The 21,799-nt window shown below is 37.4% G+C and overlaps 1 pseudogene; it reads left to right on the forward strand.

The window, feature by feature from the left end:
- The first annotated feature begins 4,892 nt into the window (after positions 1–4,892).
- Positions 4,893–12,612, forward strand: LOC103096560 (solute carrier family 2, facilitated glucose transporter member 10-like; annotated as a pseudogene).
- The last annotated feature ends 9,187 nt before the right edge of the window (positions 12,613–21,799 follow it).

Below are 21,799 nucleotides of genomic sequence, written 5' to 3' on the forward strand. Positions count from 1 at the left end.
AAAAAGTTAGCTTTGTTTTCGATTCATATTATATCCATTCCTTCCTTGAAATAAGATAGCATTTTTTATCATGATCTTTTGGGGGTTTTATTGGATCATGGTATTTCTGAAAATAGCTAAGTTATCCATCTTACAGTATTACTGTCACTGTGTACAATAGTCTAGTGGTTCTGCTTACTTCGCTCTGCTTCAGTTTGTATAACTGATCTTTTCACAAGGAATGTTTGAAAGTCCTCTATTTCATTGCATACCCATTTTGCATTTTTCTGCCTCAAAGATTATATTCAGTTTTGCTGAGTAGATGATTCTTGGTTGAAATCCTATCACCTTTACCCTATGGAATATCACAGTGCTGGTTCTCTATTTCTTTACTATCAAAGCTGCTAAATCTTATGTTATCTTTATTGTGGCTCCAAAACAGTTGAATTGTTCTTTTTTATGGGCTTACAACATTTTTTCCATGACCTAAGAGTTCTTGGAGTTTGACTAAAATATTGCTAGGAGTTTTGCTTTTGGGATCACTTTCAGGAGGTGATTGATGGGTTTTTTCAATTTATATCTTAACCTATAGTCCTAGAATATCAAAGAACATGTCCTAGATAATTTCTAGAAAAATGATGTCCATTAATTGTTAGATTATCTCTCTTGGATTTGTTCCTAGGTTGGTTGTTTTGTTTTTTTAAGGAGATAGTTCACATATTATTTTTACTTTTTTGATTTTTTTCTTGACTTTTTCAAGGTCATTAGCTCTTCCTTGCCCAAATCTAATTTTTAAGGAACTGCTTTTCAGGGGGCTTCTATACCTCTTTTTCTACTTACCTAATACCATTGTTTAAAGATTTATTTTCCTCAGAAAATGTCTGTGCTTTTTTCTATGTGGATAATTTTTTTATGTAGTTCTCCTCTTTAGTGGATTTTTATGACTCTTTTACCAATTAGCCTATTTTGATATTTAATATTTTTTCCTTTGGTATTTTTTGTGCCTCCTTAACCAAGTCATTGACCTTTTTCTGTATCACTCTCATTTCTTTTCTCAATTTTTCTTGCACCTCTCTTGTTTGATTTTTAAAATCTTTTTTGAGTGCCTTCTTAAATTCTTTTTGGGCTTGAGAGAAATTTTTATATGTTTTTGGAGGCTTTGGAAGTAGCAGTATTGATTTTATTGTCTTCTTCTGAGTTTGTGTTTTGGTCTTCTCTGTTACTGAAATAACTTTTTATGTTGAGTTCCTTTTATTTTTTGTTTATTTTCTAGCCTTTTCTTGTCTTCTGATTTAAAAAAAAAAGTTTTAGTTGGATTCATTTCCTGTGGTGAAAGGAGAACTTTCCCAAGCTTTAGGTTTTTATACAGCTGCCCTCAGAAGTACCTCTGGGGAATCTACAAGTTTTCACTTCTGCCAAGGTGGTATGATATAAAGAAAGGTGTGTTTAATACTCTCCCAGCATGTGTTACTGGTCTGTGAGCCACCACAAGTATTTTTTTCTGTCCTGGAATTGTGACCATAGTTTTCTGTTCCCCTGAAATCATAAGCACTGATATGTGCTAGTCCTCTTCCTCTTCCTGGAAATGATTAGTGATTGCAAAGTGGGTCTATGTCTGGGCAATGTGACAGAGGCTTGTACCAAGTATCAGCAAGGGTAATCATGTAATTTCCTCCTTAATAGTTGTCATATTCCCTTATCTTCAATGGCTAAGAAGTCCAGAATCCTTTGTGTGTGATGCAGCTGCTCAAAAGGAATGTCTTGATTTGTTGAGGGAGGGTCTGCCTTGGCATTCTTGTCTGTGCTTTACCCCTAACTCCATTGCAATTGACCTTTCTTGTCAACTATTGAAGCTATCTTTGGCTCAAAATTTGTTTCAGCCCATCCATTTGTGGGTTATAGCATTCTATAATTGATTTTGAGTTGTTGTGTTAAAGTTGTGTGGAGGACAATTTGGTAGAGATCAGACAGGTCTTTTTACCTTCTCTACCATCTTGGCTCCACCGTATAATAAACATTTAATAAATACTAATTCTTTCTTCATTGACTTGGCATAGATGTCATGTTCATAAATGTATATATGACCAAAGCTTGAATAGACAGTCTAATAAACCATATGGCAAAATGGGGATTCAAAAATATCTTGGAAAACTCAAATTTTGAGCTGCATTTAATATGATGAATTAGAGAAAAAGCACATAGAATTTTGTCCTAAAGTACAAAAAAATTTTTTTTGAAGCAAATAGGTCTGGTCCATCTGTGGAAAAGATGGAAAATGATAACTAAATTCAGGTATTTGAAGGGCTATTCTGTAGAAGTAAATGGATTGAGTTGGTTCTATTTGGCCCCAAAAACCAGAATTAGAAAGATAAGTAAAATTCAGTGATGTGACTCATAGGAATGGGGGCACTAAATTATATAAAAGGATACTTGCAGAATGCATATTGACTTAGAAAGTCACATATTAATACTATATATGATCTATTGTATTTTCATTTATTTATTAATTTTTTCAACTACATTTTAAAATGGGCTACAATGTGATTCACAGACTACCTGTTTGGCAGTTCTGTTTTAATTTACAAAAAGAGACTATTCCTTTATGAATTGACATTGCCACATTACCAATACTTCAAACACTTTTTAAAATCCAAGTCTATTTTTAGATGGTGAAATTATAAGATTGTCATGAGTCAGATTGTTAGACATGGTATAAGCACTGTATTTGTCATTGTTGTCTCTATTTCCCTTTCTTAGGCCCTTGTTTATAGCATGCCATTGGATTTCTTGATCTGTTTAATATATTTGTAATGCTCCTGAGTAGAAATTGAGTAAGATGAGACCCAGTATGCAAATGCCTTTTGAATCTCCTTTGAATCTGATCTAGATTTCCCAGTTTCACTACTATCCCAAATGTCTAGATGAATAAATTCAGTATTTGCAGTGTAATAGAGCCTGGAAGTGAGCCTTACGTAAACATTTTTACTATACACCAGAGTCTTAGAACCATAGCTAACAATTGTGGTGCCTGAAGCAATCATTAGGAAATGTGCCTGATGCACTAAAAGTATCCTTAAATCATCTTTGTAATTCATAATGTAGAAATAATATAAGAAGTAATTAAAACAAGTTGAGTAAAAGTGGGCACTAGTTAATGTAATTTTTTTTCTAACTGCTGAAGTATTGAATATCTCCTATTTTTTATTCTCTAACTTTTGATGGCCTGAGGCAAAGTTCAGTCTTTCCTTCCCTGGCCAGGGTTTGACTTAACTCTATTGCTGTCACTGGGGGCCATACTAAAGACCTTGTTATATAGTCAACTGTTTCAAAAAGTCAGCACATTGTAGAGGAAAATTTGCTCCATTGAGAAAGAGGGTATGTGAACTTTAGTTCTCACTCTGGAATTTCTGAACTGAAAAATCCCTGACCAAGAGATCTCCCCTGTGCTGGTCATTCAGTTATAACACAAATATTACATTCTAACTATATGCTAACCACAGTGTTAAGCACTGGAAATACCAAAAAGAAAATACACACAATAAATAGGCCCTATTTTAAGGTCATCACAGTCTAATGAAGATGAAGATAAGTAAATAACAGTGTGCAAAATTATATAAGAGATACTGTAAATAATCAATACAGAGAAGTTATTAGTATTAAAGGGCCTGAGAAAGAAAAAATGTAGGATGTTAGCTATAATTTAAAAAAATGAGGAAAGTTTAGAGGCAGAGATGAAGAGTATTGTGAATCTTAAAACTGCTCAGACTCTACTTCAGAAGATTTTGATTAAGCTATTCCCCAATTTAAACAATGGAGGTACTTGATCAGGAATGTATTGGGAACTTTAAAATTACTCCACCCTGCTCAGACAGTGCCTTAGGGGAAGATAAAGTTGTAAACTCATGACTGAACAATGAAAAGTCCCTAAGTCATACCTTATAGTGAAGCCAAACCCTTAAGCTAGGTGGTCTATTTTTAGATCTACTACAAAAGGGTGCTAAGTACCTATAAAGGTTAAATTAATCACTAAAAGGTCAAGCTAAGAACTTACAAAAGGCAAGATTAACAAAAGAGGTGTGAAGTTTTAGTCTACCCAGAGAAGGTGAGAACTAAAGAGTGGTGAGAACTAAGAATGGGCAGTCATGGGAAAAAGTGTCTACTATGATTGGTAGATGTGAAAATTTAGGGGAGGTGACATAAGAGAAAAATTTCTTTAAAAGAAAGGGATTTATTGGCTTTGAGTTAGTTGGAGTTCGCTGTGGAGGTTGGAGTTTGGAGTTAGTTGGAGGAGCTGGGTCTCTGAACTCAGTTCAAGGGTTGAGGATTTCAGTGAAAGACTGGAGTTTTGATTTAGGATGATCTTGTGGTGAGTGATAAAAGACTGACTAGTCTCTCTTAGGGCTCAGACCTAGGCCATTTGGCCTAGGCACTTCCTACTATTTTCTCTTTCTCTCTCTCTCCCTTCCCTTAAATTCCTTCAATTGTATTAATTAAAATCTCCATAAAACCCAGCTGACTTGGGTATTTTCATATTTTGGAATTTTTTCCCATGGTGACCACTTATTTTTCATTTAAATCAAGACACTAAAAATTATCTTTACAGTTTTGGCAATTCACAGTCTTAAACCCACATTTTCACGGTTACAGTATGGGGACAGTGATTAAAATTACCCGGAGTTGTGAATGATGAAGTGTCTTGTGTGATAAGTCACATGAGATGACCAAGAGATAGTTTGAGATTCAGTTCATTAGAGTTGAAGAGAGGTTATAGTTGATTAAACAGATCTGAGAAGCAACATCAGAAAGTATAATTTAAGTCTTCAGACTTGTTGGATTTATCAAGGAAGTTAATATAGGAAGAGAAGAGTAGAGAACTCAGGACTTAGCCCTGGGCATACCAAATTTTAGCAGGTATGATCTGGATGAAGATTCAGAAAAGAAAACTGAAAAGGAGTGATCAGAAATGTAAGGTGAGTCAGGAAAGAGTAGTTTCATGGAAAACTATAGAGAAGGAAGTAGCAAAGGGAAGAGAGTAATTAAGAAAAATCCCAGGATAAAGAGAGGTAGAGAAGGATGAAGGCTGAATAAAAAGGTCAGTAGAACAGGCAATTAAAAGATCATTGGTAACTTTGGAGAGGGCAGTTTCAGTTGAGAAGCCAGGCTGCAGAAAGTTAATAAGAGAAAGAGAGGAAAAGAAGTGGGAAACTTCAGCCATAAAATAGAGTAGATATATAGAATGGTACTTAGTGAGGATATATAGATCAATTGAGGACTTTTTTAAGGGTAGAGGGATACATATATTTTATTTATGATTGTATGAAATAGTAAAGTAGCTGGCATACAGGGATATATAAAGAATAGGAATGATAAAGAGGACTACCTTCTGGAGAAAGTGAGATTTAATTGAAGCTTGACTCCTTTCCAAAATGAATCAGGTTTTCTGATTTATTAGTCACTTCATTGATGCAAACTTAAAGAGTAACTAAAGTCGATATTTTGAAATTTGGAATTGAGAAATCCAAAACTGGCAATTTTCCAAGTACTCAGTATTACCCTGACAAAAACTCAAAGCAACAGTGCTGAGGCATGGTATTAATAACACTTTCTTTTTGAAAATAAGTACTCATATCAAATAGCTCCATGAACTCTTTCATTGTCTTGTGAATACTTGTGCATATAATAGAAGAATTTGTCTTGACAAGAAATCTGGCCATTTCATGAGATACATGGATGAAGGCAGAGATAGCTGCAGAGAGCTTCTGAATTATGGGACATGCAGAGGAAGGAAAAGAGAGTTCTAAATAAATGGCCTCAACTTTTTCAGTTAAATAAGAGGTAAAATCATTTTTAAAGGTAGGGAGGAGGGAAACCTAGGTTTCAGAAGGGCTGAAAAAGTTTGGAAAATCCTCTGGTAAGTGGGATAATGAATCCGTCAGGGAAGGGGGAAGGGGAGATGTTTAAAAAGATTGCTTTGCTACAGCACTGGTGAAATCATACAATGCAAATTCATAAGGGATACAGAGAGCAAAATTTTAGGATTTTCTCTAGCTTCTTTCAGCAGCACTTAAGTAGGACTAAGAATAATCCAATCTTTTCAAGACAAAATGGGTGATAATCTAAATGGATAACAAATATATGAACGGATGTAAAATAAATGAAAAGAAAATGAGAGATCATTGTGTACAATAACAGCAAAATAAAAGAGGATAATTCTAAAGAACTCATGATGAGAAAACATCAAGCATCACCAGAAAGGAAACTGATTAACTTTGTGTAAAAACATGTATAATTTCCTTGCTTTTGCTATTTCTTTTATTGAATAATATGTTGAACATGAAATGTATTTTGCATTAATTATACATCTATATTTCATATCATTTTGTTTGCCTTCTCAATAGTGGGGGGGAGTGAAAAAGAGGTTAATTTGGAAATAAAATTCTTTATGTTAAAAATAAAGAATAAATTGAAAAATAAAAAAAATCTTATTGATAATGATCTCTTACAAATCTAAACAAAATTATAGGATGAACCTCAATCCTTAAAAACTAAAATGTTATGTGACTTAAGTAGGATCGCACAGCCAGTATGTGTCTGATGAAGAACTTGAATTTAACTCTCCATTCACTCTACATGGACCTAGTAATAAAATAAGTAAATGCATTAACAACAACAGTCATCTCATAAGAGAAAAATAAATAAATTAGCTTTTTTTTTAACAACAAAAATATAGGTGTCAAGAGACTGGTTTTTAATGTGGGGGAGACAATAAAGGAAGAACATTAATGTGTCATTCTAATATTTCAAGGAATATCATTTCTGCCTCAGGTTGAATCATATAAGGCCAATCAGATAGTCCTGGCATGAGCTCATCATGGCAAGTTTACTCATCTGAAGTTTCTCACAATTTGTTTCTACTTCTTTCTAGAATTTGCTTTGGAGCAAATTATCTTCTTGTGATTTTGTTCTCTTATTTTCATGGAATGGGAAAATTAGCTTGTCAATAAAAACTACGAATTCCTCATGAATGAGAGGATCAGGACAGCAGCCTGCCAGTGCATAGAAAGTATTCCTCTTGCTTGGTTTTTCTTTTCCCAAACCTTTTATTATGACTTTTCATTATTTCAATCATTCTCAATTTGTGACTCCATTTTTCCTCTTATATAAATATTATTTCTATAAGAATTTGATGGAAAAATATAGGACACTATATATATAATAATAGCTACCTCCCCCCTAACCTGTACTTTTTCTTTGGGTCCCTCAGCTTTCAGAAGTTAGCATTTACTTGAATGAAGGACTCCAGAACACTTGCCAAAGAGTTCCAGGCTATGCTCATGCATCTATATGTTACCTTTCCATTTTCTGGCCATTTACACCTCCCCTTTCTGTTTTGTCTTCCTCTATTATAAAGTAAACTTTACTAGTGCAGGGGTTGTTTTTATTACTTGTATTTATACCTTTAAATTTGACACAGTGCTTGTCATATAGTATATTTCTGATAAGTATCTTATCTATCTATTAAACAGAGAATAACAAAATTCGCATTAAAATCTCTAAGCAATTTTAAATTACCTTAATAAAATAATACCTAAAATATATATCTTTAGAAAACAATTACATCTGAAAAGTTATTTTAGTTTGCAAATTTGCATTGTTGGCCAATTAAACCAGTGCTATATTTCTCACTTTTAGTTATATCTCTCCTTTTTTGCTAGTTTTCACATTAAATCCCGATGTAAATATAAGCAGCTAACTGACAGAAATGCCCCATCAATCCCCTGCACAAACAGATGATTATGAAAACCAAACAAAAGGGAATAGAAAAGCAAGGCAGAAAATGTAACATTATTCATTAGACTTACTGCTGGATTCTCAATAGGATCAGCTTGCTTTCTTAAATTGGAAAAGTATTATGTGGCCAAAAAAATATACTCATGAATAAATCAATGAACCAGAGTGGGAAAGTATGGAAAAGAGAATGGAGATGAAGATAAATAAGGTACAAACAAATGATATTGTATTAAAAACGGAAGACAAAATTAGGCATCAACAAGATTAATTAGACATCTATTATATTCTAGGTACTGTGCTAAATATTAGATATCAAAAGAAAATGTGTATGGGGGAACCATCCATATCCTCAAGGAGCTTATAGTCTAATTGGGAGATGACATGCAAAGAATTATGTGGACACAAGATATAATTTAGGGATAATTTCAGAGGAAGGTACCAAAATTTAAGATGACAAAGGAAAACTTCATGAAAAAATTCAGTACTTTGGCTTGTAATTGAAAGAAGTCAGAAAGCTGAGATGGAGAGAGAGACAGAGACAGAGTCAGAGACAAAGAAACAGAGAGAGAGAGAGAGAGAGAGAGAGAGAGAGAGAGAGAGAGAGAGAGAGAGAGAGAGAGAGAGAGAGAGAGAGAGAGAGGGAGAGAGAGAGAGAGAGAGAGAGATCTAAGCATAAAGGATAGTCAGCAACAATGCCTGGAGTGGGAAAAGGAGAAAGTTTCTCTTATGCCAGAAATAACAAAGGGACATGAATTACATGGAAGGAAGGAAGGTGTAAAAAGAAATAGAAAAGCCAAAAGGGACCCTGTAATGAAGAGATAAGAAAGCCAAAGAAAAGATTTTCCATTTGATGTTGTAGGTATTATTGTCTCAGTGGAGTTCATGGAGTAGGGGTTGTGGGGTATACAGAAAAGTGAAGAACACTTTGACTACTGAGTGAAGAAGGGAATGGAGCAGGGAAAAGCCTGAGGAAAGGAGGCCAATCCAGAGACTATTGCAGTAATGCAGTTATGAAGTGGTTAAGGTAATCACCAGAAGAATACAAGACTGAAAGAAGGGAAAATGGGATGAGGTAGCAGCTTTAAGGAGCCTATGGATAAGAAAAACTTGACAAGAAGGAAGAGAAGGAAAGAAGGAGTAAACTTCTCGAGGAAGATGGGTAATATAAAGGGAAAAAGAAGAGAAATTCTTTAAATTGAAGACTTAATTTTTGATATTTGACAAAAAATAATAGAATGCATTATTAAAAGGATGGTCTACAGTAAATCTGAATATGAAGCATTGAACTCTACTAAAAACCATAGACAATACTGAATTGAACCTAATCAGTCTTATAAGTCTGACGAAGAATAGGAATTTTATAGATACAATTCCTCTGTATTTCATTAGGGAATTTTGCATTTATTACTATATCTTTATGAATAAGTCAGAAAAATGTGGACATGTAAAAATGGAGACTTGAACCTGGGACTCCAATCCCCAGAAGTCCTTGGACACTTCCTACGATGCTTTGTAATCTCACTGAGACCCTCACCCGGGAGGGATCAAAAGTTCTATTTAACTGTTGTAAAAACCTACTGGGTCTCTTTCCTGTTTCCCCTTTCAAACAGATGCGTCTCTCTACCTAGCAGTCAAGATGTGAGTGGCTGTGAATGGGCTCTCTGGACATAGACATGTGCTTTTCTTACTTGTATTTTCTTACGTTCTTAATCTTAAATAAAAATCTAAAAATATAATATTTCTAGAGAGAAACTAATTTCTACCTGCCTCAAAAATTTTAATCTTAACAGTATGGCATAACCACTTCTGGAAAACGAAATATCTCAATCTTCTGAGTCTTTTCTCTACTAAGTTCAGCTTTTCCTAGCTACTGCCTAGAATTTTTTTTAAGCCACATTTCTCTGACCAAGGTTTTTTTACCCTTGCAAAGCTGTTGCTCGTTCCAGCCATTAGATAGCTTACCAGCTCCCAGTCCGGCCCTTCCCTGCCTGCCTGCCTGCCTGCAGCCATCCGCTTCAGACTTTCTTGAGCCCTTTCCCTCCCACCCGGCTCTACTTGGCTCAGCCCCACTGATTTCCTGCCTGCCGACATTCCTGCCTCAGCTCCAGACCTGATTGCTGTTTTCTGCTTACCTGGCCCCAGCAATTGCTGCCTTACTCTCCCGGCCACTGCCTGCCTGTTTCTGTGCCCTAGACCCAGACAGCTCATCACTCAGGCTGCTGGTAGCAGACCCAGTTTCTTCAGGATCAAAAACCGGTTGGTAAAAATGGCAGTATTAGCCTCCACCTTGGTGGAGGATTGTAGGAGGGGAGAGAGAAGAGGGAAAGAAGAAAGGCTTTTCCAAACAAGAACTTAAAGGCATGGCTATTTTACAAGGATATCTTTTAATTGCATTGCTCCTTTTATTGACTTCACCTGTGTCAGGGAAAAAAATTCAGCTCCATACAACCCTTTAGCTAACTTTGGGGAGGCAGCTGGGTGTCTCAGTGGACTGAGAGCCAGTCTTAGAGATGGGAGGTCTTTGGTTGGAATCTGGCCTAAGACACTTCATGGTGGTGTGGCCCTGAGCAGATCATTTAGGCCCTATTGCCTAGCCCATACCAAATTCCTGACTTCTGACAATAGGCATCTGAATGGATAAAAACCCAAGGAACTTTAAAGAGACTGGAGGTTATATTTTTAAGGTTTTTCAGACTCCAATGGTTTATACAAATCTCTGTATTCTATTGCATTTTACTGTTTGCTTTGTTTATGATTTAACTTTGTGATTTTAAGTTCATATATTACTGCATTCAATATTATTCTGTTACACTGACTCATTTCAATGTACTGAGTTTTAACTATTGTTAAATTCAGTTGCTTTTCCCCTATAACCATTGTAATTAAGCCCATATAAAAATCAGCTTTTCTATTTTTGACTTTGTAAAATGTCACATAGAGGATGGATGGACTCCATCAGAACTGGTTAAAATTGCTATAACAACCTTTTGAAAATTTAATATGCTAAATATCTCAATTGATTTTAAGGGTTTTCTAGACATGATTTTTAGAATTCTTTTTTTTTTAACAATCTCTGGTTATTTTGCCTGCCCCTAACATGAGGTGTAAGGCCCATTCTAGTAGCTGAAGTGAAATACAATTTAAACCCTAACCTTCCTGCATGTGAATGGAAGTTGGGCAGTTAATCTCAGGGCATTTGTAACCCTAAAAAGCCTCCAAAAAAGGAGCATTCCTCATTTATACTCTTCAGCTCACTACTTTACTTCCACCAGAATGATATCTAGATTTCTTGATGATGTTCTTAACCCAAGATGAGTTTTACTTTGTTTAAAAGAGTTTACTACTAAGGTTGAAAGATTTGCTACATTTGTAAAAACTTGTGACAAATATCCATCGGTTCATAGGCCTTTTAAAAAATGCCATACAGCAACTTATGTGAAATATGATAGTATATTTGTTTGCTATTGTAATTAATTGGGCTATTGAGAATTTTGGAGATATTGATATCTACATATTTGCAATATTGTTCTTTATAAAAACAAAACAAAACAAAACCAAAAAACCTTCTAACATGCATTTGCTCATAATCACAGTGGATCATGGCCAGATATGAAGAGGAAATGGATCACATTTTTGGTGAGAAAGCCTTGCATTCTATATTTTCTTAGCTGACACAGTGTGTCAATGATAATAAGCTATATTTTTATTTTTTAAAACTCTTATTATATTTTTCTTGCATGTGCAATATACTTTTTCAGTTTTTTTAATTTTTTTCTCTCCTTTTAATTTTCTTCCAACAGGAAGAAATAGTACTCTTTCTTGAGCCTCTTTAGGGCCAAGGCCAACATGCAGAGTTGAACAGCCGTGGCTCTGGGTCTTGTGCTCTTCCAATAGCTCACCAGACAACCCAATGTGCTCTGCTCTGCATCCACCATTTTCCATTCCGTGGGTTTTCAAGGGGGCTCTTCCAGTACCCTAGCTTCTGTGGGACTCAAAGGGGTAGAAGTGGCTGCTACCTTGGTGGCTATTGAACTGGTGGACTGTGCTGGGAGGGGGGTACTGCTGATGGCTGGCTGTGCTGTCATGGCTGTCTCAGTCAGTGGCATTGGGCTGGTTGGTTTTACTGTGTCAATGGACCCCACTCAGGGCTGCCACAGACCTCCTGAGACATCCAACACGACCACTGCCTCCAGGTTTCCTGCTTTCCACACAGACCCCAGCCTACCCTCTCTCCAAGGGAGCTCAGACTATCCTGACATAGGATTGACTTCCCTAAAGATGGACACATCTGGTGCCAGAGCCGAAGGGACAGTTGCTAATTCCTCGGGAGTTCAGGGAGCTGTTCTTCCAGCTCATGAATCACTGGCACATGGCACCAGTAACCTGGTTACCAACTCCTAGACTAGCAGGCACAGGGTCTTAAACTGGATTGCTTTACTCTACATGATGGCATTCGTGAGTGCCTTTTCTTTTGGATTTAGACCAATCACCTGGCTGGTCCTCAGTGAGATCAATCCAGCTGAAATTTGAGGATGGGCATTTGCCTTCTGCAACAGTTTTAAATGGGCTTCCAACTTGCTGATCAGCCTCTCCTTCCTGGATATGATTGGAGCCATTGGCTTATCCTGGACCTTCCTGCTATATGGTCTGATGGCTGTGGCTGGCCTTGGTTTCATTTATTCATTTGTCCCTGAAACCAAAGGCCAGTCCCTGGCAGAGATAGACCAACAGTTCCAGAGAAGACAGTTCTGTGCTGGGAAAATGATCGGCAGCCATCTGGGCCAAGGACCCAGCTCAAACTGGGCTCAATACAGCCTGTTAGATATGTCTACTGCCTCCTGAGATACTCCAGCTTCATGGAAGGAAAGGAGGGAAGGGGAGAGAGAGAGAGAGAGAGAGAGAGAGAGAGAGAGAGAGAGAGAGAGAGAGAGAGAGAGAGAGAGAGAGAGAGACGGACAGACAGTTTCAGACAGACAGACAGTTGGGGGGCTATCTAGTTACCAAACATTTTCACCTTTCTCTGATGAAGAATCATTAAACATGTCACCAGCATTAAGATTTTCTTTAACTTTTTGATTTTGCAGTACTATAAGTTTAAAATACATTTGCTATAATATCAATGCATGCCCTAAAAGCTTGAGGATATAAAAATGATTCCGCTAAGTGTTTAAAAAAATTATGGGACTTTACTTAATAATTCTGTTTGATTCCAGGACAGGATACACACAAAAGAGCAATTTCACAGTGCCAAAGAAAAGCTAATCCAGGATGGATTGATGCACTTCCAAGCCAATGCAAAGATCTTGAACCTAGTGTGAAGACTTGAGGTTACTATGTTTAACATTGCTACGACATAGGCTTTCCTTGTGTCCACACTCTGAAAATACTTACAGATCAGTATCCCAAACCTTGGCTTATACCTGCCTCCTATAATCTGGTCCCTTTTTCTGTCTTTCATAGTGTGTGTGGTAACTTTCTGTAATCCTGGCTACTGACTGGGTAAATGCATCATTGCTTAGATCATTTTAATTGGGCCCTGATTCAAGGACCTGTTATAGATTTATTTTTCTTTTACTTAGAATTTTTACATATAAGACTTTGATAGTCTATATTTTCATCCATAAATTTTTCTTTTTTATTTGGATTTTTGTGATGTCTTTTTTTAAAAATAATTTTTATTTGATCATTTCTAAGCATTATTCAATAGAGACAAAGATCATCCCCCCACCCCCATAGCCGACATGTGATTCCACTGGGTTTCACATGTGTTCCTGATTCCAACCCATTTCCATGTTGTTGGTATTTGCACTAGAGTGTTCATTTGGAGTCTCTCCTCCGGCATTTCCCCTCAGCCCGTGTAGTCAAGCAGTTGCTTTTCATTGGTGTTTTTACTCCCAGTTTATCCTCTGCTTGAGGATAGTGTTTTTTAGATCGCTGCAAGTTGTTCTGGGACATTGCATTGACCCTAATTGAGAAGTCCATTACCTTCGATTGTATCACAATGTATTAGTCTCTGTGTACAATATTTTCCTGGTTCAGCTCCATTCACTCTGCATCATTTCCTGGAGGTTGTTCCAGTCTCCGTGGAATTCATCCACTTTATTATTCCTTTTAGCACAATAATATTACATCACCAACACATAACAAAATTTGTTCAGCCATTCCTGAATTGAAGGGCATCCCCTTATTTTCCAAATTTTGGCCACAACAAAGAGCGCAGCTATGAATATTCTTGTATAAGTCTTTTTCCCTATTATTTCTTTGGGGTACAAACCCAGCAGTACTATGGCTGGATCAAAGGTCAGACAGTCTTTTATTGCCCTTTGGGCATAGTTCCAAATTGCCCTCCAGAATGGTTGGATCAATTCACAACACCACCAGCAATGCATTAATGTCCCTACTTTGCCACATACCCTCCAGCATTCATTACTTTCCTTTGCTATCATGTTACACAATCTGCTAGGTGTGAGGTGATACCTCAGAGTTCTTTTGATTTGCATCTCTCTGATTATAAGTGATGTAGAGCACTTTTTCATGTGCTTATTAATAGTTTTGATTTCTTTGGTTGAGAACTGCTTGTTCATGTCCCTTGCCCATTTATCAATTGGAGAATGGCTTGATTTTTTGTACAATTGATTTAGTTCTTTGTAAATTTGAGTAATTAAACCTTTGTCAGAGGTTATTATGAAGATCACTTCCCAATTTGTTGCTTTCCTATTGATTTTAGTTATATTGGTTTTGTTTGTACAAAAGCTTTTTAATTTAATATAGTTGAAATTATTTATTTTACATTTTATGACTCTCTATGTCTTCCTTGGTTTTAAAGTCTTTTCCTTCAAAAAGGTCTGACAAGTATACTATTCTGTGTTTGCCTAATTTACTTATAGTTTCCTTCTTTATGTTTAAGTCACTCACCCATTTTGAATTTATCTTGGTGTAGGGTGTGAGGTGATGATCCAAACCTAATCTCTCCCACACTGTCTTCCAATTTTCCCAGCAGTTTTTATTGAATAGTGGATTTTTCACCCAAAAGCTGGGATCTTTGGGTTTATCATATATTGTCTTCCTGAGGTCGCTTTCCCCCAGTCTATTCCACTGATCCTCCTTTCTGTCTCTTAGCCAGTATCAAATTGTTTTGATGACTGCTGCTTTGTAATATAGTTTGAGATCTGCGACTACAAGACCCCCTTCCTTTGTATTTTTTTTCATTATTTCCCGGGATATCCTTGATCCTTTGTTCTTCCAAATGAACTTTGCTATGTTTTTTTCCTAAATCAGTAAAGACATTTCTTGGAAGTTACATGGGTATGGCACTAAATAGATAGATAATTTTGGGTAGGGTGGTCATTTTTACTATATTGGCTCATCCTACCCATGAGCAGTTAATGTTTTTCCAATTGCTCAAGTCTAGTTTTAGTTGTGTGGAGAATGTTTTGTAGTTGTGTTCATATAGTTCCTGTGTTTCTCTCAGGAGATAGATTCCTAGGTATTTTATTTTGTCTAAGGTGATTTTGAATGGGATTTCTCTTTCTAGTTCTTGCTGCTGAGCTGTGTTGGAGATGTTTAGAAATGCTGATGACTTATGCGGGTTTATTTTGTATCCTGCAACTTTGCTAAAGTTGTTGATTATTTCAATTAGCTTTTTGGTTGAATCTCTAGGATTCTTTAAGTAGACCATCATGTCATCTGCAAAGAGCGATAGCTTAGTCTCCTCCTTGCCTATTTTGATGCCTTCAATTTCTTTTTCTTCTCTAATTGCTATTGCTAGTGGTTCTAGAACAATGTCAAATAGCAGAGATGATAATGGGCATCTTTGTTTCACTCCTGATATGATTGGGAATGCATCTAGTTTATCCCCATTGCAGATGATATTAGCTGATGATTTTAGATATATACTTTTTTATTATTTTTAGGAAAGACTCTCCTATTCCTATGCTTTCTAATGTTTTCAATAAGAATGGATGTTGTATTTTATCGAAGGTTTTTTCTGTGTCTATTGAAATAATCATGTGATTTTTGTTGGTTTGCTTATTGATATGGTCAATTATGTGGATGGTTTTCCTAATATTGAACCAGCCCTGCATCCCTGGTATAAATCCTACTTGATCATGGTGGATGACCCTTCTGATCAGTTGCTGGAGTCTTTTTGCTAGTATCCTATTTAAGATTTTTGCATCTATATTCATTAGGGAGATTGGTCTATAATTTTCTTTCCCTGTTTTTGGCCTCCTTGGATTTGGAATCAGTACCATGTTTGTGTCATAAAAGGAGTTTGGTAGAAATCCCTCTTTGCTTATTATGTCAAATAGTTTGCAGAATATTGGAATTAACTCTTCTCTGAATGTTTGATAGAATTCACTGGTGAATCCATCAGGCCCTGGGGATTTTTCTTAGGGAGTTCTTTGATGGCCTGTTGGATTTCATTTTCTGATATTGGATTACGTAAGATTACTATTTCTTCTTCTGTTATTCTAGGCAATTTATATTTTTGTAAATATTCATGCATATCACCTAGATTGGTGTATTGATTGCCATATAATTCGACAAAGTAATTTTTAATGATTGCCTTAATTTCCTCCTCATTGGAGGTGATGTCCCCCTTTTCGTCTTTGATGCTGTTAATTTGCTTTTGTTTCTTTCCTTTTTTTAAATTAGATTGACCAATACTTTGTCTATTTTGTTTCTTTTTCCAAAAGTACCAGCTTCTTGCCTTATTTATTAAATCAATAGTTCTATCACTTTCAATTTTATTAATTTTTAAGATTTCTAGTTTGGTTTTCTTCTGGGGGGTTTTAATTTGGTCTCTTTCAAGTTTTTTATTTGCATTTCTAATTCATTGATCTCTACTCTCCCTAGTTTGTTAATATATGCACTCAGGGATATGAATTTACCTCTGATTACTGCTTTGGCTGCATCCCAAAAGGTTTGAAAGGATTTCTTGCCATTGTCATTTTCCTCAATGAAATTATTGTTTCTATTATTTCTTCTATAACTATATGATCTGGGAGTATCATATTGTTTAATTTCCAATTAATTTTTTATTTGGTTTTTCATGTACCATTACTGATAATTATTTTTATTGCCTTGTGATCTGAAAAGGCTGCATTTATTATTTCTGCTTTTCTGCATTTGTGTGCCATGTTTCTGTGACCTAGTGTATGGTCAATCTTTGTGAAGGTGCCATGTGGTGCTGAGAAGAAGGTGTATTCCCTTTTGTCCCTATTTATTTTTCTCCATATGTTTATTGATTCTAATTTTTCTAAGGTTTCATTCACTTATTTTACCACTTTCTTATTTATTTTTTGATTTATCTAAATTTGATAGTGGTTGGTTCAAATCTCCCACTAATATGGTTTTACTGTCTATTTCTTCCTTCAATACTCCTAGTTTCTCCACTAGAAATTTGGGTGCTATATTATTTGGTGCATACATGTTGATTAGTGATATTTCCTCATAATCTAAAGTCCCTTTTAACAAAATATAATTATCTTCCCTATCCCTTTTGATCAGGTCTATTTTTGCTTTGGCTTTATCAGATATCATGATTTCCACTCCTGCTTCCTTTCTGTCAGTTGAGGTCCAGAAAGTCTTACTCCATCCTTTAATTCTGACCTTGTGGGTATCTACCCACCTCATGTGTGTTTCTTGAAGACAACATATGGTAGGGTTTTGGATTCTAATCCATTCTGCTATTTGTCTAGGTTTTATGGGTGAGTTCATCCCATTCATGTTCAAAGTTATGACTGTCACTGTTGGACTCCTTGGCATTTTGATATCCTTCCCTAATTCTAACCTTTCTTCTTCATCTCTACCTTTTAGTCCAGTGATTTACTTTAAATCAGTCCCCCTTGTCCCCTCCCTTGATGTTTCCCTTTCTAGTCCCTCCCTTTTTGTTCTCTCCCCCTCCTCCCTCTTCTTCCCTCCCTTTTTTGTGTTCCCTCCCCCCTCCCCCCTTTGTTTTTCCCTTCTCCCTACCCTTGCTGGGTAAGATAGAATTCAAGATCCCAATGGATCTGGATGTTCTTCCCTCTCAGAGTTGATTTCCCTGGGAGTAACTTTTAAGTAAAAACTCTCTTCCTCTCCTTCTTATAGGAGTTTTCTTCCCCTCCCCTTCCCATGTGAATCTTTGTATGAGAAAGATTATTCTATTTGATTTTTCTTTTCCCCCTATTTACACATTACATTTCCTTCACATGTTAGTATATATAGATTGATATAAATGTAGTCCTTATAGAAGAGAGTTTGAATAAAAGGAAAAGATAACATTTTTCTCCTTTTCCCTTTCCTTCATATTTACTTTTTCAGGTATTCAATGCTCTTTGTTTTTCGATATCAAACTTTCCACAGAGCTCTGGACTTTTCTTTGCAAAAACTTGGAAATCTTCTCTTTTGCTGAATGCCCATACTTTCCCTTGGAAGTATATAGTCAGTTTTGATGGATAGCTGATTCTTGGTTTAAGGCTCAGCTCTCTTGTCTTTCTGAAAATCATGTTCCATGCCTTATGATCATTCAGAGTGTAACTTGCAAGGTCTTGTGTGACCCTGATTGGCATTCCTTTATATCTAAATTATCTTTTTCTGGCTTCTTGTAAATTTTTTTTCTTTTGATTGAAAGCTTCGGAATTTGGCAGTTACATTCCTGGGAGATGCCTTTTGGGGATTTAGTGTAGAGGGTGTTCTGTGAACTCTGTCAGTGGCTGTATTGCTCCCTTGTTCTAGGATCTCTGGGCAATTTTCTTTGATTATATCTTGTATTACAATGTCAAGTTTGCTGTATATTTCTGGCTTTTCTGGTATTCCAATTATTCTTAAATTGTCTCTTCTCCCTCTATTTTACAAGTCTATGACCTTGCCAGTGAGATATTTTGTGTTCTCTTCTAATGGCTTTGCTTCATTAATTCTTGCTCTTTTACATGCTCTTTGTCTTCCAGTTGCCTGATTCTGACCTTTAAAGCCTGGTTTTCCTTTTCAGTTTGGTCCAACTGGTTTTGTAGATGCATGAATTTCTTTTGCCTTATCTCCCACTTTTCCTCCCAGAAAGCTTCCATCTTTTTGATCATTTCAGATTCAAATTCTTCATGGGTTTGTGGAGAGTTTCCACTTCCTTTGGAAAGTTTTGGAGCATTTGCTTGTGTTTCCTCTTCTATCTCCTCTGCATTTTGTATTTTGCTCCATAAAATGTGTCCAAAATTTCCCCCTTCTTGTTTTTCTTGGTGTTTTGAGGCTTTTTTGTGCTGTTTGTCATCTCTATCTGAATGGGGAGGACTAGCTTTTCTTATCTCTCTGGTGTTCAGAGGCTTTGCCCTAGGCAAATTGTCTGTTCTATACAGTTGTTGTTCTGTCTTCCCTGGGAAGCCAGGAATTGCTGGTGTTACTGCCCTCCTCAGTTCCCCTCCTGATGCTTCTCTGTTGCCTTACTCCCATGCTCTGAGCCTGGCTTGGCACTCTCCGCAAAGTATCTCAGTGTCTTTGCGGGACAGAAGAGGTCCAGAAGAGCCTGAACTCAGGGGGGGGGTGGGTAGGGGCCGTGGCTTCCCAGAGCTCCAAGGGCTCCTGATAGGATTATTTTCAGCTGGGTTGGGCTGAGTATGCCCTGAAGCAGGGACCTTCAGTGAGACTCAGATGGAAGTATCCAGCCAGGGAGCTATAGGCTCCCCTCTGTCTCTCTCTGTTTCCCTGCTGTCTGGGTGCCCCCAATACTGGTTCAGGCTGTTTTCAGGATGTGACCTTCAGTACAGCCAGACCTGAGGTCCTTTTGCCAGCCCTGAGGGTTACTCTTGTCTCAGAAGACTCTTCACTCTGAGGGGGGAGGGGCCATGGCTTCCCGGAGCTCTGAGGGCTCCTGATAGTATAAACCTCAGCTGGGTTGGACTGAGTATGCCCTGAAGCAGGGACCTTCCATGAGACTCATATGGAAGGATCCAGCCAGGGGGCTACAGGCTCCCCCCATCTCTCTCTGTTTTCCTGCTATCTGTGTTGGGTGCCCCGGAGACTGAGTCAGGTTGTTTTCAGGATGAGGCCTTCAGAATAGCTGGCCTTGAGGTCCTTTTGCAGGCTCTGAGGTTCCCACTGCTGCCTCGGACTCAGCACTCTGGGTTGGGGGGATGGGGCCTGGGATGTTCCTTCTGACCATCCCTTAGGTCTGAGTGATCTTGGGTTCTGGCTTTTGGGGGGCCATACCTTTTGATCCAGGTCCAGGAGGAGGGTTCCTGGGTCTATACTGTTGTTCGTTTTGAATTTCGGTGCCCTAGGAGCATATAGTTTAGAGATCGGTAAGGAAGGGTTTCCGGAGATCTGAACTTTAGCTTTCTCTAAGCTGCCATCTTGACAGGAAGTCCTCTTGTGATGTCTTTTTAATATCTCTTGCTAATTTATATATATATATATATATATATATATATATATATATATATATATATATATATATCATAACCCAGCCATGCATCCCTAAGTAATCCTGTGTTTTTCAATCACCCACAACATGGGGAAATGTAAAAAATATTATTAATTTAATTGCAAAGTTTAAATTCCTTTTGAGAAGAATTTTAGGTTAAGAAAGATGCTACCTCTCTGAATCCAGAAACTGAACTGTTGGAGAAGACACCATGAAGAAGCCTCCAGACCACAAGCTGCACAAGAAGATAAAAAATGAACTTTGGGTGTGGTTGACTGAACATTTATTTTGAATGTACACTCTTATGCCAAAGGGGACTACCCCCAACTGGCTTTTTGTCAATTCATCCAGCAATTATTGGTTTTGTTGTTTTTTTTTTCTCTCATCCTCAAAGTATTGTAATCTTTAAGTTGATTATGTTTTCATTATCCTTTTGGGGAAAAAAGTTTTTTTTTTCAAAAAACTGGTCATACAGGGAAATGTAAAAATGGAGACTTGAACCTAGGACTCCAATCCCCAGAAGTCCTTGGACACTTCCCAGGATGCTTTGTAATCTCACTGAGACCCTCAACCAGGTGGGATCAAAAGTTCTATTTAACTGGTTGTAAAAGTCTACTGGGTCTCTTTCCTGTTTCTGCTTCCAAGCAGATGCATCTCTCTACCTAGCAGGCAAGATGTGAGTGGCTGTGAATGGGATCTCTGGGCATAGACATGTGCTTTTCTTTCTTGTATTTTCTTAAGTTCTTAATCTTAAATAAAACTCTAAAAATATAATACTTCTAGAGAGAAACTAATTTCTACCTGCCTCAGTTTGACCCCTAAATTTTAATCTTAATAGACAATGCAGTTACAAGCAGAATTAGAAGGGATTCTAATTGGTTAGATGCCCAGTCCTAAACAATATTATTAATTTGTTTGATATCATCCATTCAACCACAACATGGGAAGGCCTAGATCCTTCTTCCTCCTCTTCTGTGATAAGATTCTTAAAAAGAAGAAAAGTTATCTGAGGAATCTGACATCCCCTACATGAATTTCTGATCACTTAAATGCATTAAAAAACACCAGCAGGGGCTGGAGTCAGGATGGCGGCTTAGAAGCAGCAAAAGTTCAGACCTCTGAAAACCCTCCCTTACTGATCACAAACTGAATGCTCCTAGGGGACTGAAACTCAAACTTAACAAGAGGACAGAGGTGGGTAACCCTCCTTCTGGACTCAAATCAAAAGGTAAGCCCCCCAAAATCCAGAATTCGAGAACACTTGGGTCTAAGGGGAAGGAAGAAGGAAGATCCCAGGACACTTACCCCCCAACCCAGAGCACTGAGTCCCAAGAGGCAGTGGGAACCTCTGGGCAGGCAAAGGTGCTGGTTTGGAGGGTGTACCTTGAGAACAACCTGGGACAGGCTCAGAGTGTCAAACACAGGCTGCAGGGAAACAGCCAGAGAGAGACCAAAGAGTCTGCAGCCCCATGGCTGGGTCCTTCCATCTGGCTTCAATCTCACTGGAGGTTTTTGCCTTGGGACACAAACAGACCAACCCAGTTGAACTTCATCCCCTCAGGAGTCCTCAGAGCACAGGAAGGCCAGGAACGCTCCCCCCACCCCCCAGAGTGCAGGGCCTCCCGCAAGGACAGG

Source organism: Monodelphis domestica, chromosome 6, assembly GCF_027887165.1.
Source record: "Monodelphis domestica isolate mMonDom1 chromosome 6, mMonDom1.pri, whole genome shotgun sequence".
NCBI lineage: Eukaryota > Metazoa > Chordata > Mammalia > Didelphimorphia > Didelphidae > Monodelphis > Monodelphis domestica.